At 38.2% G+C, this 21,353-nt stretch overlaps 1 long non-coding RNA gene across 2 annotated transcripts in view; it reads right to left on the reverse strand.

Annotated features, from left to right (window-relative positions):
- Nucleotides 1-18,659, reverse strand: part of LOC149126262 (uncharacterized) — a 63,401-nt gene extending 44,742 nt beyond the window's left edge. The window contains exon 1 of one of the 2 annotated variants that reach the window (XR_016235790.1): nt 18,054-18,659. This is a non-coding gene — a long non-coding RNA (uncharacterized LOC149126262). The remainder of the gene's footprint in view (nt 1-18,053) is intronic. The other variant, XR_016235791.1, reaches the window with a different exon arrangement.
- Between the last annotated feature and the right edge of the window lie 2,694 nt (nt 18,660-21,353).

Raw genomic sequence — 21,353 nt, forward strand, 5'->3', positions numbered from 1 at the left:
CTCCTGGCCCCTCGTTTTGAATTGGCTCAGCTCCAGTGGTTGCAGCCATTTGGAGAGCAAACCAGCACATGGAAGACCTTTCTCTCTCTGGCTGTAGCTCTCTTTGTCTGTAGCTCTTCTTCTCAAATAAATAAAGAAAATCTTTAAAAAATAATTAAATAAATGTATAGGTATTAGTAAAAATAAAAACTTGGCTAGTATATTAAACAGCTTTCATCACTATAACAAAATATCTGAGGTGGCCCAAGTTATCTCAAAAACTACAAAAGGGAGGCTGGTGTTGTGACATAGGAGGTTAGGGTGCTGTCTGAGACACCAGCATCCCAGAGGGATGGTGATTTGTGTCCCAGCTAATACACTTTCAATCCAGCTCCCTGTTGATGTACCTGGGGAAGCAGTAGAGAATGACTCAATTGCTTGGGTCCCTGCACCCACATGGGGGACCAGGAAGAAGCTCCCTGTTTCTGGCCTCAGTAGGGCCCAGCCCTGGCCATTGTGGCCATTTGAGGAGTGAACCAGCGAATGGAAGATTGATCTCTTTCTCTCTCTTTGTCTCTCTCAGTGTATGTGTAACTCTGCCTTTCAAATAAATAAAAATAAATCTTTAAAAAAACATTAAAAAGAGAATGAGAGAGAGAGAGATGAAAAGGAAGGAAAGAAGGAAAGGAGGGAGGGATTATTGTTATATTTTTAGAATTGCATCAATGAACTACATTGAATCTGTTCTTTATTAATATCACATTAACATGAAAAAGTATCAGAAAAAATAAATCATTAAAAAGAAAATCATTTTCAAGAAAAGCTGGTGTCCTCAATTGTCCATGATATTGTGAAGCTTAGACTTTCTTCAAACCTTCAGTAAACGATCTTGTGAGGTGATGCAGATGAAGAGAGATTCTGAAGAGAGATTCGTTCCTGATGACACTATCTTTCAAACTATCTTGAGAGTAGGGAACAATTATTTACTGATACATGTACAAATAGTTGTGTTGGTTTATGTCTTGCATCTTTTGCCCTTACTATTTTTGTTCTTTACTGACCTATTTTTTTGACTCCAGATCCCAGAGAAATGAATGTTCTCTCTTCATTGTCACATCACGGAAGTTCTTCTAAAAATGGGACTTACTTGGGTGACAAGTCTGTATTTTCTCCACATTCAGATAACCTAATGATGGCTTCTCGATTATCACTCTCCACTCTAAGTGCAGAAGACTATGCAAACTGGAAAATATTTCTGGCTTCTTTTGTCAAACATGGCATTATGGCACTACAAATATTTGGAGTTCTCCTTTTAATTCGGCCCATAAGAAAATTTTGTCCATTTGCCCAGAAATTGAACACAGCCTTATAGAGACTTTCACACACATAAGTATACAAACGTATAAAGGTCAGATTAAAAATTAAAAATATGATCAAACACAAGCCCATACCCTTTAGTTCATCACTATATACATTGCCTCATCTCTTCTACAAAAATAAATCAGGAATTGATAATACACCTTTAGATAGCCTCAGAAATGTCTTATTTCCCATTTGTACCAACTTGTTAACTATGGGGCCATGAACACTTTATAATCACAGGAAACATAGTTATACTGGAGTTAAGATTCACCTGGATACACTTTCATGACTTCTAGAAAGAGCCCTGAGGACTTTGTTTTAGTAACCTCTTGTTCTACCTCTGAAACAGCTCTCAGTTATTTTGCCCTCACTTTGCTTCAACCAAACTGCAGCCACAGAGGATGCATATTGTTATCCTCTCTTTTCCCAATGAGGAAAATAACCACACAGTTACACAAATCTAGGTTGGGCCAAGGTGTGTCTAATTACAAAGCAAGCATATCTTCATTATAGCATTGCTTTGGGGGGTTGCTGTAATTTATCTGATGCACTCAGTCTTGTAAAGTACCAGCCCATTCAATGGAGTTTACATTCAGTTTATACTCATAAATACTAGGACCTGCAGCTAATTTCTGTTTAAAAATATTGACATATTTTGGTCTAAAATAGTGCAGACAATCTATATAATTGAACTTTACCTGAACACTTCTAACTAGATTTTATGTATTTCATAAGTTTAGAACATATTACATAATAGTGTAAATAAAGCAACGAAAGTACCACTGATATTACTTAGCTGATAATGAGTAAATGGAATTAAAGACAGTATCACTATTTTTTAAAAGATTTATTTATATATTGGAGAAAGGATTTCCATCTTCTGGTTCACTTCCTAATTGTCCACAATGCAATGGTCAGAGCTGCACCAATCCAAAGCCAGGAACCAGGAGCTTCTTCCGGGTTTCCTACATGGGTGCAGGGGCTCAAAGTCTTGGGCCATTTTCTACTGCTTTCCCAGGCCATAGCAGAGAGCTGGATCAGAAGTGGAGCAGCCGGGAGTCAAACTGGTACCCACACGGGATGCAGGCACTGCAGTACTATGCCATAGCGCTGGCCCCAACAGTTATCACTCTTAATCTGAATTTTCCCTTTTATAGTTTATATGTTCTATAGATATAGAAAATGCACATTGTTTCATCTCCTGGATCATGGAACGTAGAATGAACATGCGGCTGGTGCTGTGGCACAACGGGATAACCTGCCTCTTGCAACACTGGCATACCATATCAGAAAGCCAGGTTGGAGTACCAGTTGATTTCCTTTTGATCTGGCTCCATGCTAATGTTTCTGGGAAAGCAACAGATGATGACCCAAATACCTGACCCCCCCTGCTATCCATGTGGGGGACCCAAAGGAGTTTTGATATCCTGGCTTTAGTCTGCCCTAGCCAAAGCATTTGATACCATTTGGGGAGTGAACCAGCAGGGGGAAGATTTCTTTATCTCTCTACCTCTCTATTCCTCTGCCTTATAAATAAAATTAATCTTTAAAAAAGCAGATCATGGGCTGGCAGAGTGGCATAGCTGGTAAAGCCAACAACCACCTGTGATGCTGACATCACAGTTTGTGTCAGTTTGTGGTGCCAGTTGGTATCTCACCTGCTCCATTTTTGATGCAGATCCTTGCTAATAACCTGGGAAAATCAACAGAAGATGGCCCAAGTGTTTGGGCTCCTACAACCACACAAGAGACCTGGATGAAGCTCCTGGCTCAGCTCAGTCTGTGATGGCCAAGTTAGCAGTGAACCTGTGGGTCAAGATCTGTCTTGTCTCTTCTCTCTTTATCTCTGACTTTAAATAAATCTTTAACAACTAGAGCAGTCATGTCTATAAGGATTACTGTGACTTTATACAAAGACCATCTAGCTAAGTCTTAATTGATGCTAACTTGCAGGGTAGAAGTGACAGGAGAATGAGAGAGGAATTGATCAATCAAAAAAGGAAGGTGGCTATGAAAGAAGAAGCTTCAGAATCACAGTGAAAGCAAAGCTGGAGGAGAATATCTTTGCAAATTAAATGTTTTGCTGTCTGTCTTCAATCTTTTATATCTGCTGGATATGACATTCTAGTATAAAATACAACCTTGTAGAAAGCTGAGGTTGTACATGACAGTTGGGACGGGATAACAGTGTGTTTCCAGAATAAAGTTCTGTGTCCTCCTGCTGCCTCTGTTGCCCTTTAGGATCAATGCACAGACACTATATTAAATACCTGCAGATATCCTACAATGGTATTCTTTTTTTGTGATTTTACATTGTTTTATTGCTAACAGTTATGTGCTATAAAAATCTTTTATGAATTTAACATTGGATTAACAATCATATTTGGATGCTCCTACAGTTTGAGAAATAACAGTTCAAAAATAAAGATATAAAAACAGCACATGATTTTTATGACAACACAAGAAATATAGTCTATGGAGACACCTGCAGTTCTGTGTAAGTTCACATTGTGTATGAGAAGAGCATAGTCAGGAACCACAGGAGGCTAAGAGAAGCACAAAATTAGTGCCTCTATTTCCATTAGCATTCTATGAAGAGTCACCGCTCTCTGGGGGATTGTTGGTGTGTGCCAGCTGCAGTACCACACTGACCTCCCTTTACATGCTTCTCTCGAAGAATTACGTGTTCAGTAGAAGACAGAATCTCTGATCACCTTAGCATAGCACTTAGTTAGCATGACCCAGAATGAGAGCTGTTGATCTCCACTTCTTTGAAGACTAAGATGTCACTGGTCTCAAGATGAAGGATTTCTGATCTTTCTACATCCTAGAATAGTTTTTACGATTGGGTTCCTATACAGTAGAGGTGGCAAAGTACAAAAATTTATTGTGTTGAGTTTTGAGGTATTCTAATTTGTGTTATTTTGAGAAAGATATTTTATGACAAATTGTTTTTCTTACTTGACTAAATTCTCCCTTTTCACTAATATTCAATATAACACTCTGCTGGTTTCTACTCACAAAGAACTACTGTGTTATAAATAAGACTCAGAACAGCCATACACTCTTCCATATCTTTGTAAAAGAGTCATCAAAGCAAACAGTTACTTTTCACCCATTTTCTAAAGGATGGAGTATCGCTAAATGACAACCTGAAAGGGGTCTCACAGCTGATATAAAGTCTACATGTTTAAGAGGGAAAGCAGTCCTGAGAGATTATTCCATTTCCAAACAGCGTTGTTCATAGGTGAAACAAGAGCAAGTTTTCTAAGATACTTCATAGTCAAGATCATTCTATTGGATAATTATATGTTTCTTTTTCACAGCATTTTTTTTCAATTTAAATATTTAGTTTGCCGTAGCATTCCAATTTTCTCTTCTTTGAATGTTTATCAATATAAACAGATTTCACGTATTTTTAGCTACAGTTTTTTAAAAAAAAAAAATTTGTTTGAAAGGTGGAGATACAGAGGGAGAGAGAGAAAGAGATCTTCCAGCCACTGGTTCACTCCCCAGATGGTCACAACAGCTGGGGCTGGTCCAGACAGAAGACAGTACCCAGGAGCTTCTTCCAGGTCTCTCACATAAGGATAGGTCCCAGGCGCTTGGGTCATTTTCTGCTGCTTTCCCAAGTGAATTAGTAAGGAACTGGATTGGAAGTGGAGTGGCCAAGACTCAAATTGGTGATCATATTGGATGCTTGTGTCACAGGCAGTGACTTTACCTACTATGCCACAATGCCTGCCCCTTATGGATAAATCTCTTAAGAAGATAACCATACTTCACTCCCTCCCACAATCCTCCCTCCTTCCATCATTTTTTCCTTTAAATTTTGCCTTAATTTCAATTTACTTCATAATCACAGGTTTAATGCAGCTTGAACCACAATGTTCAGCAACTAAAATGTAAAGAGCCCACTGTTCCACAGGAGTATAGACAAGGGCTAAAAACAATAATCAAATTATAATATATCAGTTTCATTCTTATACACTGTTTCTGTATTCTATACCACATATCAGAGAAAACATAGGCTATTTGTCTTTTTAGAACTGACTTATTTAAGCATAATTTACATCCATTTTGTCACAAAAGATAGGATTTCATTCCTTTTTATGGTTTAGTAGTATTACCTACTCTATAAATACTACATTTTCTTTATCCACCATCAGTTGATGGACATCTGGATTGATTGCATATTTTAGCTATTGTGAACTGAAATGCACTAAACTTGGGGGGGCTACAAATTACTTTTTCATATATTTCCTTTTGGTAAATTCCCAGGAGTAGGATGGCTAGGTCATATGGTACATATATTTTCAAATTAAGAATATCCATACTGTCTTCCACAACGGTTTGACTAGTTTACATTCCTATGAGCAGTGGATTAGGGTACCTTTTCCTCTACATCTCTTCCAGCATTTAATATTTTTTTGATTTTTGACTGATAGCCATTCTAATTGGGATGAAGCAAAACCTCACTGTAGGATTTTTTTTTTATGCATTTACCCAACGACTAGTGATCCTGAACATTTGTTTGTGTGTGTCTGTTGGCCATTTGTAGTTCACGCTTTGAAAAATGCCTGTTCATGTCCTTTGTCGATTTCTTAACTGAACTTTGTTTGGATGTTGAGTTTCTTGAGCTCCTTATAGATTCTGGATATTAATCCTTTATCAGATACATAGTTTGCAAATATTTTCTCCCATTCTGTCAGTTGCCTCTTCACTTTGTTGAGTTTCCTTTGCTGTGCAGAAGCTTCTTAGCTTTAATCACATTTGTCTATTTTTGCTTTGATTGCTTATGCTTCTGGGGTCTTTTCCAAGAAGTCTTTTTCTATGCCAATGCCTTTCAGAGTTGCCCCAGTGTTCCTCTCTAATAATTTGATGGTATCAGGTCATAGATTTAGATCTTTTATCCACTGTGAGTTGATTTTTGTGGAAGGTGTAAGATAGGGATCCTGTTTCATAATTCTACATGTAAAGAAACAATTTCCCCAGCACTATTTGTTGAACATACTGCCCTTTCTCAAGGGATTCATTTTGGCTTATTTGTCAAGGATTAGTTGGTTGTAGAAGAGTGAATTCAAGATACCATAGACACAATATGAAACTGAATTGTGCGTCTTATTTTGTGCTGTGAAAACTGTCATTTGGAATTTTCTAACTAATAAAAGCTGGGAAATTAGAGCATTCTAAACTTTTGTTATAGTGAACGCATACTACTTGATGGTATCATGTAAACAGGTACACTTGACTTTCCCATTGATGGGCGTTCCTCTAGATAGTTAGGACTGTTAAAAGGGCAAAATTACAGAGAACTCAAAGCATCCAGACATTTCAAGGAATGAGCTCTGCTCCAGCATGATTTGGAGTCGTGTTGTACAAGGCTTTTAACATCTTACAATGAAATAACATATCAGTTGTAAAGTGCTGTTCAGCTGAGAGTTATTATGGTTTATGCTAATCCAATTCTACTTCTTCTGTTCTAAAATGAAGAGTAGGATTGGGAAGCACTCTGTAAACATACATTGACTTATAAAAGTATAATTATGAAGTAATGAATTCTGCATTTTCATTTCTACTTCATAAATGTATTCAACAAACATTTATTGAGTGCCTAAATGTTTTATAGCATGAATACATTTCATTTGCATGTCAAATTAAGCATTTCAGAGAGAACAGGAATTACTGAAAATTAATCCAATGCTTCCTCCACCTCTAGAATTATTGTCTTAATCTCCACCTTGGCCTCGTGCCTGGATTCTCTTAGAATTCTCAGAAAGCAAGGAATTATTGTTCTGCAACTCAACTAGTCTCATGCTACACTCTGCATTCTACTACCAATTGCTTCCAAGAAGTCTATTTTTGGTTCCTATCCAGGAATGGGAGACTAACTGGAGTTGTGGAACAGTTTTTTTTTTTTTTAATTATGATCTGTGAGAAGAAAACACAGTAAACTACAAAAAATGGTTTTGAAGAAATAGTCTGCATATTTCTTATTTGGTGAAGTATTAAGCCTTTTTACTCTAATGTAATTTTAAAATAGGTTATCTCAAAAAATACAAAAAAGGAAGAAAAAGTGTGGGAGAAGGGGGTAGGGAATGAGGGAAGGAGGAAGACAATTACTATGTTCTTAGAATTATATCTAAAATTCACATTGAATCTGTTAAAAGTAATTAAAATGAAATAAAAACTTTAAAAAAAGAAATAGTCTGTATTTGTTAAGAGTACTCATTAACAAGGATTTAAGAAAGGAAAACAAATGGAAGGTGAATCTCCTATTATACTTTGAACTTCATTTTTTTGTCTTATGAGGAGTCTCTAATTGTTCATAGAAAATTCATATTATGAAAAAACTGTGCATGGATTTCAAAAACTTTTGCACCAAATACACTTATGGTTTAACTCCATTATTCCATGAACTTTGTGAGGTGGTACCCTTGTATATAAAAACAGTAATTTCACTTGAGTTTTTTGACGTATCTTTAAGTGGGCTATAAATGTTCTCAAAACTTTTTTTAAGTGTAACACCAATCTCAGATACTTACAGTCTTTCCTTTTAGAACTTTTTTCATTGCCCGCCTTGTAAAGAATCAGAGTTTTGTTTAAACTGCTTTGAATAGTTATTATTAGCACAGTCCATTAAAGCCCAATGTTTACCTTCACAAAGAGAGTGAAGCACGAGGGTTGAAGTGTTCTCTTGATTTGAATTGAAAGATTGCAAAGCAATTAGGATACAGAGTATTTAGCTGGAGTTTGAAGCATCTGTCTGAGCATTCTTTCCATGCAATGATGTTCGTAATTGAAATTAGACTCATTTAGCTGTAAGGCTTTTTTTAGGATCTATTACCAAAATTGTAACACTAAAGTCAGTTTGTGAATAAGGCTTTGAAATACAGGATAGGAGAATCTGCTTCCTAATTGGCAACGTCTCGGGAGAGGAAGAACCCTGACACATTCACATCCACAGATGAAAAGTGCAACTGATTTGTCATTGAGTGTCCTGCAATCCAAGAAAGTCCTGTTTGCTGACAATGGGTTCATTAGAACCTCGCTCCTGCTGCCAAGAGGCACAGGAAAAAATGAAATTTTTCTGGCAGTTCCCAGTGTTGATGGAAGAATCAAAGTAGCCTTCAATGGACCCTTGTAAAGGAAAGCTTTGTTTTGTGTTCCAATAGGCCTGAGAATGGTCATTTTGAAACTCAATAAAGGTGTGTGTTCTAGGAGGTCAGAGGAGTTGTTTGTTAATACACTGGGCTCCAGCAGAGGAAGCTGGGTTAAATATGTCACTAGGAAATTTATGATGTGCACAGAGAAAACTTCCTGCTTTAAGTCTCCGAGGGATTCTGTACTAGATGAGAAAATCAGCAGGAGAAGCCTTTATTGTGAGATACAAACATCAGACGACTCCATCAACTTTAGAATTAATTTGGAATAAACTAATTTAGGTAAATTTTAGGTACTATTTCATTCTTAGAGTTTTAATGAATCAGTATTGAAAGGAAATCCTGTGTGTGTGTGTGTGTGTGTGTGTGTGTGTAATCAATGTCATAATCAATGCCTTTTGTTTATTGAGCTTAGCCAGCATCCTCAGCATTGGGGAAGCTACATATCTTCTCTAGGCCAGCACATATTTCTTCCATATTTCCATAAAATATAACCGTAGTGATTTCTAAATCCTTCACTGTGTATTTTGGTTTTGCTCCTTTTATTTTTTTAAAGATTTATTCTATTCATTTGAAAGGCAGAGTTACAGAGAGAGGTAGAGACAGAGAACGGTCCTCCACCTGCTGTTTGACTCCCCAAATGGCTGCAATGGCAGGGGATGAGCTGCTCGGAAGCCAGGAGCCAGGAGATAGGAGCTTCCTCTGCTCTGGGTCTTCCACATGGGTGCATCCCACTTGGGCCATCCTCCGCTGTTTTCCAGGCCACAGCAGAGTCAGACTAGAAGTGGAGCAGCTGGGATTCAAACTGACGCACATATGGAATCGGGTGCCTCAGGCTAGGGATTTAACCCACTATGGCATACAAGCTAGGGCCCCTGGTTTTACTCCTTTTTCTTAGCTGTTGATTGTTCAAAAAAGCTGGTTAAAAATCTAAGACATCATCACACACAAGCCTGAGACAAAGGTGAGACATGCTGGAGACAAAGGAATTTCAGCCTCTGGGTAGACAGTCCTGCATCTGCTTCATTACATGAAAGCATATTTGGTTATTTTGAATAGCTTATACAATACTCAGGAAATTATTTGTTAGGATTAAATTTATGAGTAAAATGTAAAGTGAAATTATCACAAAGTCTAAACATTCAGACCATCAACTAGACTTGATTACATTGATTTATAACAAGAATTAAATTTATTTATGTGGCGGCCAGCACTGCGGCATAGTGGATCAGGCTGCCACCTGGAAAGCTAGCATTCCCTATGGGCATCTGTTCGTGTCCTCGCTGCTCCACTTCCAATCCAGCTCCCTGCTAATGGACTGGGAAAAGCACACGATGGTCCAACTGCTTGGACCCCTGCATCCATGTAGGAGACCCGGAAGAATCTCCGGGCTTCAGTTGGCTTAGCCCTGGCCTTTGCAGCCATCTGGGGAGTGAACCAGTGGACTGAGGATCTCTTCCTGTCTATCTCTGTCTCTCTCTCAAACAAATAAATAAATCTTGTAAAAATTATTCATGTTTAACGTTTCAGCCCTAAACAACTGTACAGCTGGCATTTTCAAGTACTTCCCAGTCGATGGATAAAAGACAAATCAATATCAGTAGTAATGAGTCAGACAGTGTCTTACCTGTTCTCAGAGAGATCATTCTTGGTATGTGTTAAATATCCTCTAGGTGCTGACTGTGTATCCAGCTTCCTTGCTGCTATGGTCTGACTGTTTGCATCCCTCATAAATGGAGTCGGTGCCCTCATAAAAGAAATCTCAGATTCCTTGACATTTGTCACTATGTGAGGACACAGTGAGGCAACGCCTCCTATATTGCGAGCAAGTGGATCCTCAGCAGACAGCAGATCTGCCTTAAACCTGCCTTGATCTTTTACTTCCCAGCAACCAGAACAGCAAAAAGTAAATTTGTTTATAAATCGCCCAGTTCATGGTATTTTTGTTGTAAACTGGGGCAGGTGATGACACTTGACATACGTTTAACTCTAGGATCTTCTAGATTCTGAAACCAATTCATATTCTACTGCAAAGTAAAAACTGTCTCCCTTTTATATGATACTAAATAGACCATGTTTTTTTTTCTTCAAACTTCTAGTGAAACAGGGTATTTTTTATGATATGGAGTATGCTGCAAAATTCAAAATAATTTTTTGCTTTTCACTCTTCATCTACCTTATTTCCTAAAGTTGGAGGATTTTAGGTGGGCTATTTACAACATTTTAAAGAACACGAAATACTGTTTTATTTTTTAATACAAAGTTATGAAAGCTAAATTAAACATGCAGTCTCCTAATCCTGTTTATGTTTTTTAAATTTTCATAATTCATAATTTTTCTCAGTTAAAGTTCTGGAGTGAGCATTTGGCACAGTGGTTAAGACGTTGCTTGAGAGGCCCACGCGCCATATTGGAGTGCCTGGATTCAAATCTCAGCTCTGTTACCAATTCCAGTTTCTGGCTGATGTTCACCTTGGGAGGCAGCAGGTGAGGGCTGAATTTCTTGGGTCCCTGCCACCCACCTGGATTGAGTTGCAGGCTCCTTGCTTTCTTTGTCAAGCCCAGCCCCGCTATTGGTAGACATATGAGAAAGTCAACTAGTGAATAGAAGATATATGTCTGTCTGTCTGTCTCTCTCTCTCCATATGTATGTCATTATCTCTGTGTGTCTGTATTTTAAATAAAAGACAATTCTTTCAAGTAATATAAAAATCAAAAATAACAAAATAACTACTTCCTTGCAATTGTCCAGGCCAGAATCTTTGGAACCCCCCTTGACTCTAGTTTTTCTTACATTACTTTCTATGGACCAACCATTTCTGTTGGCTCTAACTCTAACCTTAAACTATATACAGCATTTAAGTACTTTTTGCCATCTCCCTTGCAAATGCTCTAAGACATCATCATCTCTGTATAGATTACTGCAACAGACTTGCTTAAGTAGTTTCCTTGCTTTGGCCTTCTACCTCCAGAATCTGGAAGGAATAATATGTAAATAGCCAAGTTGTATCATGTTGATCCTTTGGTAAACATATCGAATGGATCTGTAATTCACTTGGACCAAAAACCAGAGGTTGCATGGCCAAATCTCCTGCTTCCCCTGCACAGTGCATCTCTACTCCTGTCTTTCTCATTGGCCCATAATTAGCCACATCACCTCCTTACCAGATGGCTATTAAACCATGGTGTCTGCATAGAAGCTCCCTCTTCAACCACCCTGTATAAGTGGCACACACACCACCATGACCCAGCATTCTATGTCTCCTAAATCTACTTTACTTCTTGATTATGTCTTTCACTTAACACTCACTATGGGACCTACCATATTCCAGTCTCTATTCTAGATACTGGGGACAAAGAAGGCGACAAAATTTGTCAAAACTGCTTTTGTGAGTTTACGTGCTGGTGCACCTTATGTTTCAGTAACAGTTATCACAGTGTGACAAATTAGTCACCTGTTGGGATTTTCTCTATTTTTTTCTTGCTTTATTAAGTTTTATTTTTTATTTGAAGAGGAGAGAGAAAGAGAGATAAACTGACTGACAGATCACCCATCCACAAGTTCACATTCCAAATGCCCTCAAATGCTGTTTGGGCCTGGCCGAAGCCAGGAACTAAGAATTCAATCTGGGTCTCTCCCTTGAGTGTCAGGGACCCAAGCACTTGAATCATCACCTGTTACCTCCTGGAGTGCATATTAACAAGAAGCTGGAATAGAGAGAATTGGACCTCAAACCTAGGCACTCTGAGATGCCCGTGTCCTGAGTGGCTTATTACCTGCTGTGCAATTGCCTACTCCCCCTTTTTTTTAAAAAAAAAGATTCCTGGGGCCAGCGCTGTTGCTCACTTGGTTAATCCTCCGCCTGCAGCGCCGGCATCCCATATGGGTGCCGGATTCTGTCCCGGTTGCTCCTCTTCCAGTCCAGCTCTCTGCTGTGGCCCGGGAAGGCAGTGGAGGATGGCCCAGGTGCTTGGGCCCCTGCACCTGCATGGGAGACCAGGAGAAGCAGCTGGCTCCTGGCTTCGGATCTGCCAGCTCCGGCCAAAGCAGCCATTTGGGGAGTGAACCAATGGAGGGAAGATCTTTCTGTCTCTCTCACTGTAACTCTGTCAAATAAATAATAATTTAAAAAATGATTCCTTTTCCCCTCTGGATAAATTCCAGGATAGCAAGGAGTTTGCTTTGTTCAGTGGTAATCCTTGGAGCTTGGAATACTGCTTGTTGCATGGTAGGCACTAAATGTTTTGTGACTGCATCAATATATGAATGAATACATGGATATATTTTTAAATCTAAAAAGAGAGAAACCCTCAATTTTTCTAGATTATGATTTTAAAACTCATTGTACAACCTGCTTTCCAGGTAACATTCTAGAATTCGATACTAAATTAGAAAATAATTTTTCAATGCAAGATAAGTCTCTTAATATAAACTATAACAATTTTTCTCATATAACAATTAACTGATATGTTAAATTACAATAGAAACTAAAGGCAGTACCATAAATTAGCACTTTCATGAGGTTAGTGGAAGAATGAGTTCACAAGCTTTCTGGAAATCAAATTTGCATTTACACATGTTTTCTCTGAAAGTTAGCACCTACACATTTATTTCAAGCAAATAGAGAAGACCACAAGTTATAACCAAGTTAACTTTTAAAAATTTATTTCTGTTCATTCTTTCATTTTTGCTTGTAATGTAGAAAGAGGAAGACAGGCAGAGAGAATCCTTTTCCATCCACTGGTATACTCCCCAAATAACCTCAACAGCCAGGAATGGGGCACGCTGAAACCAAGAGCCTGGAACCCCATTCAGGTCTCCCATGTGGTCACATGGATTCCAGCATTTGAACCATCATCTTATGCCTCTCGGGGTGCAAAGCACCAGGAAGCTGGATCAGAAACAGAGTTGCTGGGACTGGAACCAGGCACTCTGCTGTGAAACATAGCCGTCCCAAGTGATAAATGCTACATCAAACACTTGCTCTCAAGTAATATTTATAGTGATGAGAACTTCAAAGTAATATATTTACCCTTTCTGTTGCCTGTGTATAACTCTATTAAAGAGTACACTCTACCACCAACCACGTTGTCTATCACTTTCCTCTCTATCATGGTACAACTCTATTGTCTTCTGCTATATCATACACTTGCTAATTTATATTTTGTCTACCATCCAAGTCCTACTAAAATCTAAGTTTCATGATAGCAAAATGCCTTAATGTTTTGTTCTTTGCCCTATTTCCCCAGTACATGGAACAGAGTCTAACATACAACACACTAAATAATTGTTGATTGAATAAATAAATGACTGGAGAAATCATTTAACATATAAAGCACTTTTCAGCACTGTAATATTGGGCAAAGTTCTTAAGCTATTGTGACAAGGTGAGGTGTTCCAAAAATGTAAAACCAAGACAGTAAAAGTAAAGTAAAGGTGTGTGGGTTGTGTTGATTGAACATTAAGGGAACCTTTCGTACCAGAGGACATCAGATGCTGGACACCTGGAGCCAGCCACTGATGTCAGGCCGGAATAGGTGCTGATTGCTGATTGGCTAACTGCTTCCCGCTTGCTCACCATGCCCCCGCAATTAACTGCTGATAACAGAATGTGGTTTTTCCTTTAAACACCTACCCCCCAACTGGAACTGCCCCCCACCCCCACCCGGAGACTACTGCAACTTCTCCGGGACTCTCTGTGAGAAAGGCAGTCGCCAGCTGGCTAATAAAGGCTCCTAACTTAATCTCACATTCTCGCTGTGTTTTAATCAGTGCGCCCCACAACACTATCAGGGTTGTAATTTTCTCATACATACAATAAGGAAAATAGTAGCATCTATCTCATAAGAGCATGAGCAAGAAAGAAAAATAAATTGGAGCCACAGTATTAGGTTAAAAGAAACGGCCATTACAGCACAAACACACACAGTCACACAAACCATGAACACTTTACTCTTCATGCTAAATTGGCACTTACTACTGTAGAAAAATAGTGAAAGACTGCTTTCAAAGGTCAGCTAAGAGCTCCCAAACATGAGGCAGTGTTTAGTTACTTCCCTGTTCCAGGATGTCTGTATTAGGATCAGAGATTTGGGGAACTTTCATCATGCTATAGGCAGTGACGGAAGAGCAGGTGAGTTTTGAAATCAAACATACCAGGAAAAAATAATGAAACCAGTATTGCCTGATAAATGATAGTTTATGAAGCAGCTGATGGTATTCTTGGGACTGAGCGATATCTACCTAAAGCTTAACTCCTGCATAGTCAATGGCCTTGCCTAGCTGAGCTAACAATAATCCCAGCCGCTATACTTCACGATTCTAGCTTGCCCCTTTCCTTAATGCCACTATACTTAATCGCGTTTTTGTTGGAGACAGTTAAAGCTGGTGATAGAATAAGAAACTTAAGATATCTGCTTGCAGATGGCATTGAAATCATGGTCTAGTTCACCAACGAGGACTCCTAGGATGAGATGCAGGTATTACTCTAAGTAACATAGATGACGCCATGGAAACCTGGTTATAATTCAACACTCCAAACAAAACCTTTTAGCTTATGGCCCTTAAAGTCAGGAATGATGACTAGAATTGAGTGTTTTGCTTCGTTTTCATTTTGAAAGGTATCTATGTTGAAGCAAACAGAGAGAAAGTATGAATACTGCATTTTCACTTTATTGTGATTTTTCTTTCCTTACTGTTTTACTTTGCATACTGCATATTTCTGCTGACAGAATAAATTTTTATTATTTTCTTTCACACTTTTGGCAATGCTCATGAAAACATGCAGCTATATTGTTCAGATTTCAGCCAAGCAAGTTTTCTTAGCTGTTCTTTATTTCTTCTTTTGCTTTTCAACTTTGTTGACAAAGGCTGTTGCATCAGAACTTAAAATATGCCATTCAGCACCTAGGTCTCTTAACTGTGCTCAGCATTACAAAAGAAATATTAAACTAAATAACGTGAAACAGCATCTAACTATATGAGGACAGCTGTCAAGCCAAACGTTATACATTACACTGATGAAGAGTGAATTTTGATAGTTTAACTTCCAAAGTAAGAACAGCTGGAACTAATGCTGTTTTCTTTCTAATAAAGATAGGATTCTATTATCAACAACACTAGAGGACACCTGAGTTATTCTGTTCCCATGGGGTTTTACTAAAAGCAATGCAAGTGTATAAATCATATTCTAGTCTGCATTGAAAGGATATGAAAGTGAGCAAGATCCAATCTCTCCAGAGTGATTTCACATATGGGTCATAACTCAGACTCATTAAGAGAGTGTTCAACACACACCCTCTCTACTCTCTTCTGAAAGAATCTTTGCTTCCTTGAGTGGTATTCTGTGTGCTAAGTGAACTACTGAAAGTGTAGATTGATGGAATTTGGTAGAGAGGAACTGGGTAGAGATTACCAAGGAAACTTAGAACAAAGAGTTTGACTACAACAAACCAAATCTCCCTATTCTTTCCACTATGCAGTAAACTACTGAACAAAGCACTTTGAATAGAAGGGGAACTGTAATTTAGAGAGGAAATCAGATAACGCCCAGACTATGCTTTCCAAGGAAACAATGCAATTAGCTTAACAAAATACTGCTGTTTTCATAGGCAATCAGCCAGGACATGGGTCTAATTTGGCTTCATAAAAAAAGATTTTGTGCTGATGTCATTGGACAGAGATTTTACTTGTATTTTTCCTGATCTTGCCTGAAAAGTCAAACTTTTTTTATCTGTCCAAGGTCTTAAAAAGAAAGGATGCAAGTTCCCTATCAATATACTTCTTTTTCTACTGATATCATTTCTGCAGAAGCCCAATTCATACTTGCTGCTTTATCACACAGATGTCAGAGAGGAAAGGAGACACTGTTATGTATTGGATGTCCCCACCAAAATGCATGTGGGAATTTAATCCTCACTGTAAGACATTAAGAAGTAGAAATGCAATCTGTAGTATTTAAAATGAGACCATTGTGAGGTAATTAATGTTAAATGAGGCCATATGGGTGAAGACCCCTCCAATGGGATTGGGGTTTCATAGGAGCAGGAATACAGACCTGAGGTAGGTATGTCTCATCATGGCCTACCCTGTGCTGGGATTCTACTGAGGCCGCCAGTGGCCATCTGGTTTTGAATCTGCAGGTTTCAGAATTCTAAACTGCGTAAAACTTCAGTTTTTATAACCTTTTTATTCTGTGGTATTTAGTTATAGCAACAGCAAACAAACTAGGAAACCTACTTGCTCTATGTTCCTTGTACCAGTTTATATCTATCATAGAGCTTTCAACATTGTGTTCTAATGACCTGTCTTCTCCCAAAATGGTGTGCACCTTGAGAATGTGTCTGGCACAGTGTCTGGCGATTTTCAATATAAAGCTTATGTAGAGAGAAAATTTTTCTTTATCCATATCAGTTCTGTTGCCTTAAACTTCTCACACATGTAACCCAAAATGCATTTGCTGCTTGAAACAGAATTTAAGGAATGTTTCTAGGACAATAGACCCCAGGGGTTTTTTTTCTTTTTTTTTTTTTTTTTTACTCATTATCTAATATGTGCCAAGGTAGTCTTCATGCACAATATCACTTAAAGCTGACAAAACTATGAATCAAAGATTATTATGCCCTTTTAGAAACAGGTAAATTCTGGCTATGGGAGTTATACAGCTTTCCTAATGTCTCCAACGTGACTAGTATTAGGAGCCTCAGCTGGGAGGTGAGCATGAAAAGAGAAAGGTACGGTGTCTTCTGGGTACATTCTCAAACATGGTGACTTTTCGGTATGATTCAGGTAGTATCTCAACATGAAGTTTCTTAGACCTTTAAAAATTATCTTCTGGGGAGTAATTTGAAATAAATTCTTCAAAAGTTAGGTGCAGAGATTTGAAGAATTGATGTAAGGGTGATGTATTTTTGTTCTTTTCACTTGCCTGCTCAATCCTCAGCTACAGATGGGGCACTTTTCCCCAGCTTGCTCACTCATGGGCTATTAGATTAGAATCCATATCTTTTCTAGCACAAAATCCCCACTCCGATCACACTGCTTCCCTTGTCCTCCAATGCAATTAAGAAGGTCCTCAGGGTCTACTTTTGGTGTCAGTTAACACCTAGGGCTTCCAGAATAGTGATCTCAAGACTCAAATGGAAAGCAAGAGTGAACATCAGTGATCATCCTTCCACATAAATGTTGACAAATGCAGTAGGTTGACTAATTGTCATCCAATAATATTCACAGAGTAACCTCTGGATCCCTGACTAGTCTACCTTTCACAGCAAACAGAATTCACAGCTGTAATCCAGTTAAGGTACTAGAGAGAGGGAAAACTACCCTGAACTATCCCTGAGGACCAAGCAGTAAGGTTAGATTTAAGAAAGGGAGGTCATGGCTTCCAGCTTTGACTACGGAGGAACAGGCTGCTAGCCGAACAATCCAGATACACACTAGAAGGCGGCTAAACCCAGGGAAATGGTGTCTCAGTCTACTTTTGTGTCTATCATGGAATACCAGAGACTGGGTAATTTATTAAAAAAAAAAAGAAACATATTTTCTCACAGTTCTGGAGCCTGAGACGTCCGAGACCAAGGCACAGGCAAGCAGCGAGGGCCTTCTAACACCTAGCCCACGCTGTTATCTTCGCGGGGGAAGACGACTAGGATACAACACGGGCCACAGGCTGCGAAGACCTCTTTAAAAAGGCCATCATCCCAGGAATGAGGGAGTTGCTCTCAGGGCCTAATCACCTCTTAAGGGGCCCACCTGTTAGTATTATCACATACGCAGCACTTGGCGTTTGCAGCGGATACAGTCACACCATGGCAAAGGAGTTTTGCCTTAGAGCCTCCAAAAGGAACCAGTCCTGCTGCTATACTGATGGACACTTGATCTCTATATTTGTACCATAGTCCATGTGTATTTGTGATAATTTGCTACAGAGGCAATAGGAAACTAAACGGTAACTACAAAACCACCTCTTCCTTCCTTCTCCTCTGAGCTCTTGAAAAGACAGAAATCTTGCCTGATTTAATGTATGTCTACGTGTCACATAACCTTGTAAATGGTTGGATGATCTGAAGTGGTTTTTGTTTTTGTTCCTATATAGAATAAGATTGAACACGTTAGAAATGGTTCAAGGACTTAGGGAGAGCTTAAAAGATGTGTGTGACCTTCTACTTTTAGCTGTTATTGTAACATTTGAGACCTATTTATCTATCTGTAAATGAGGGAGGAGCAATGGGCTTGTCCACCACAGAGAAGAGCTGTTTAGCTTCATTTGTTAAAGCTTGTAAAATGCTGTGAGGATAATAAATGCTAATCTTTATTTAATCAACTAGGCATGAAGACAATTAAATGAAAGACCAGGAGTGTGCCTTCCAGCACGGTATCTGATGAAGTTCTTGTAGCTCAAACCAACAGAGACCTATATTTAAAATACAATTTCCATAATCTGCCCTATCAAAGTGATAAATTAAGGTTTAGGGCTTCCAATTCCTTGTTTATCTCAACTGCTTAAATTCAATTGCTTTAATTAAAATTGCACTGAGAATGCATTTTCCAATTTAGACTTTCAAAGGCCATTGGGGGTTTATTCTATTACATTCTTCTCAAGTTATAATGTTTGAAGAATCATCACTTAATTTTCTCAACAGTAAAAGGATATTTTCTTTCTTAAATTAATAGTTATTGTTCAACAAATTTGGCAGTTGCTGAGTTAGTAGTTGATAGAGATCATTTTATAATCATTTTATTTCTGAAAACTGCTTTTACCTTCATTTACAACATAGAGAGACAATTCTGCAACAAAAATCACATTTCAATGAATAAAGAAAGCAGCAAATAATAAGGAACCTCCAATTACCTCAGATCAATTTAGCGTTTGTATGCTGACCCAAGAGGTGACCTGATTCATTGCGTTTTGAGGATTAGAAGTCGGGAATGGGAGAATAAAAGAGAACCACCAAACATGGTAACTAGTTCTATGAGAATAAATTTGGATAGTTATGATAAAAGTGTATCACTTACCAACTCCTACCCCTTCATTCTAGGCATTAAAAACCACCAAGTCAAAAGAAATTCATCTACTTCAAGGCCAGGACTATTTACTTCATTTCTCCCTTCTTCTCTTTCTTCTCTTTATGTAATTTCAGAGTTACAAGAACATTTCAAGAATAATATAAGAATTTATTGTATGCCTTTAATCATGATTGCAATATTGTTTATATTTTGGGAATTGACTTGGTTCAATAATTTCATTTTCCAGGTTAGGGAACAATGTCCCAAAAGTTGTCATTTAATATGAACCAATAACCTCTCCAAACCAAATAAAAATATGTTACTTGGACTGAAAGATAGAATGATGTCAGGAAATGCTAGAGTGTTTTAAAAAGTGATGTTTAAAATTTTTGATTATTTGAGAGGTAGGGACTGAGGTATGGGGAGAGGCAGAGGGCTCTCATCTACAGGTTCACTCCCCAGAGGTTCAGAAATCATGCCTAGGAGCTAGGAAGTCAACACAGGCTTCACAGGTGGGTGGCAGGGACCCAAGTACTTTAGCCATACCTGCAGCCTCTCAGAAGATACAGGAGCAGGAAGCTGGAATCAGGAGTGGAGGGGTGACAGGACCTTGGGCCCTCTGATACTGGAATGTGAGTGTCCCAAACTGTGTCGTAATCTCTGTGCCAAATGCCCACCTCTATTTAAACATTTTTATTTCATGAATGGGTTCTTGTGTTGAGACTGGATTTGTATTGATTTTTTATGTTCCTATCAAAATACAGATACCTCTAGGAGACACAGAGTTTTATGCATATTTTTGCCAATCTAATTAATAGCAAAGGACTTCAAAATTGAACACAATCTGAAAGCAAATAGATGATAGGCAGGAGGTAGGAGCAGGATGAGGACATATGTAGCAGATGAGCTGAGAGACAACCTAAAAGCTTAGCCTACAAGATAATTTTGCCCTACATGCAGGAAGATGCTGACTAGAGAAAAAAAGTGGTCCCAATTGTTGAAACTGAAGCACAGAATATGCTTTGTAGCAAACAGGAAGTGACAAAAATAACTACCTTTTCAACACAGGCAGTGGCTTTAAATGGTGCACAATGAATTTTTCATTTATCAATTAGATTGCAAACTAGAAAGTCAGGGATAACAAGGATGCCTCCGTATGTTACTTCAGGGGACTGTTTAAATATAGAAGACTGCCGGAAAACAGGAGAAGCATAATCAATACTGTGATTAATGGCAGTAATTTCACACAAACATCTGGGCAATTAAATATGCTCTTTAGGAGGTGTTTCACCTCGTGACTAGTGAAGGAATGAATGAGTTCAAATCAAACATTACTGTCGGTGTATTGAATAATTCACAGCTACAAACAAATTTAAATTGGAACATTTCCAGCTGTGCAATCCATAAAAAGTCTTCTTTTACTTAAAAGTAAATATACTTGGGATCAGTTCTTCATTCTACAACCCTTCTTCATTCAATTAAAAGCACCCAGATATATACATATATATATATATATATATATATATATATATACACACACATACTTTGTATCATGTACCCAAACTTTGACTAAGCACTCTGGAAATAATAATGTCACATGACTCCTGTTCCCAGGAAATATAGGATTTTTGTTGGCTAAGCAAAGAACAATATTAAGAAATAATTAGCCAGCAATGGTGTCTGTTAGCCAATTATCCAAAATATTTGAGTTATTGTTAAATTTAAATCAGCAAGTCTGATGTGAAATACATAATTGCACCTTTAAACAAACTGCAGTACAGTTTTTAAGAAAGTATAATATAACATTTATATCTAAAAAATGGTAATATCCAATCCTAGAGA

This window comes from Oryctolagus cuniculus, chromosome 6, assembly GCF_051225735.1.
Source record: "Oryctolagus cuniculus isolate XC-2025 breed Fujian yellow rabbit chromosome 6, ASM5122573v1, whole genome shotgun sequence".
Lineage (NCBI taxonomy): Eukaryota > Metazoa > Chordata > Mammalia > Lagomorpha > Leporidae > Oryctolagus > Oryctolagus cuniculus.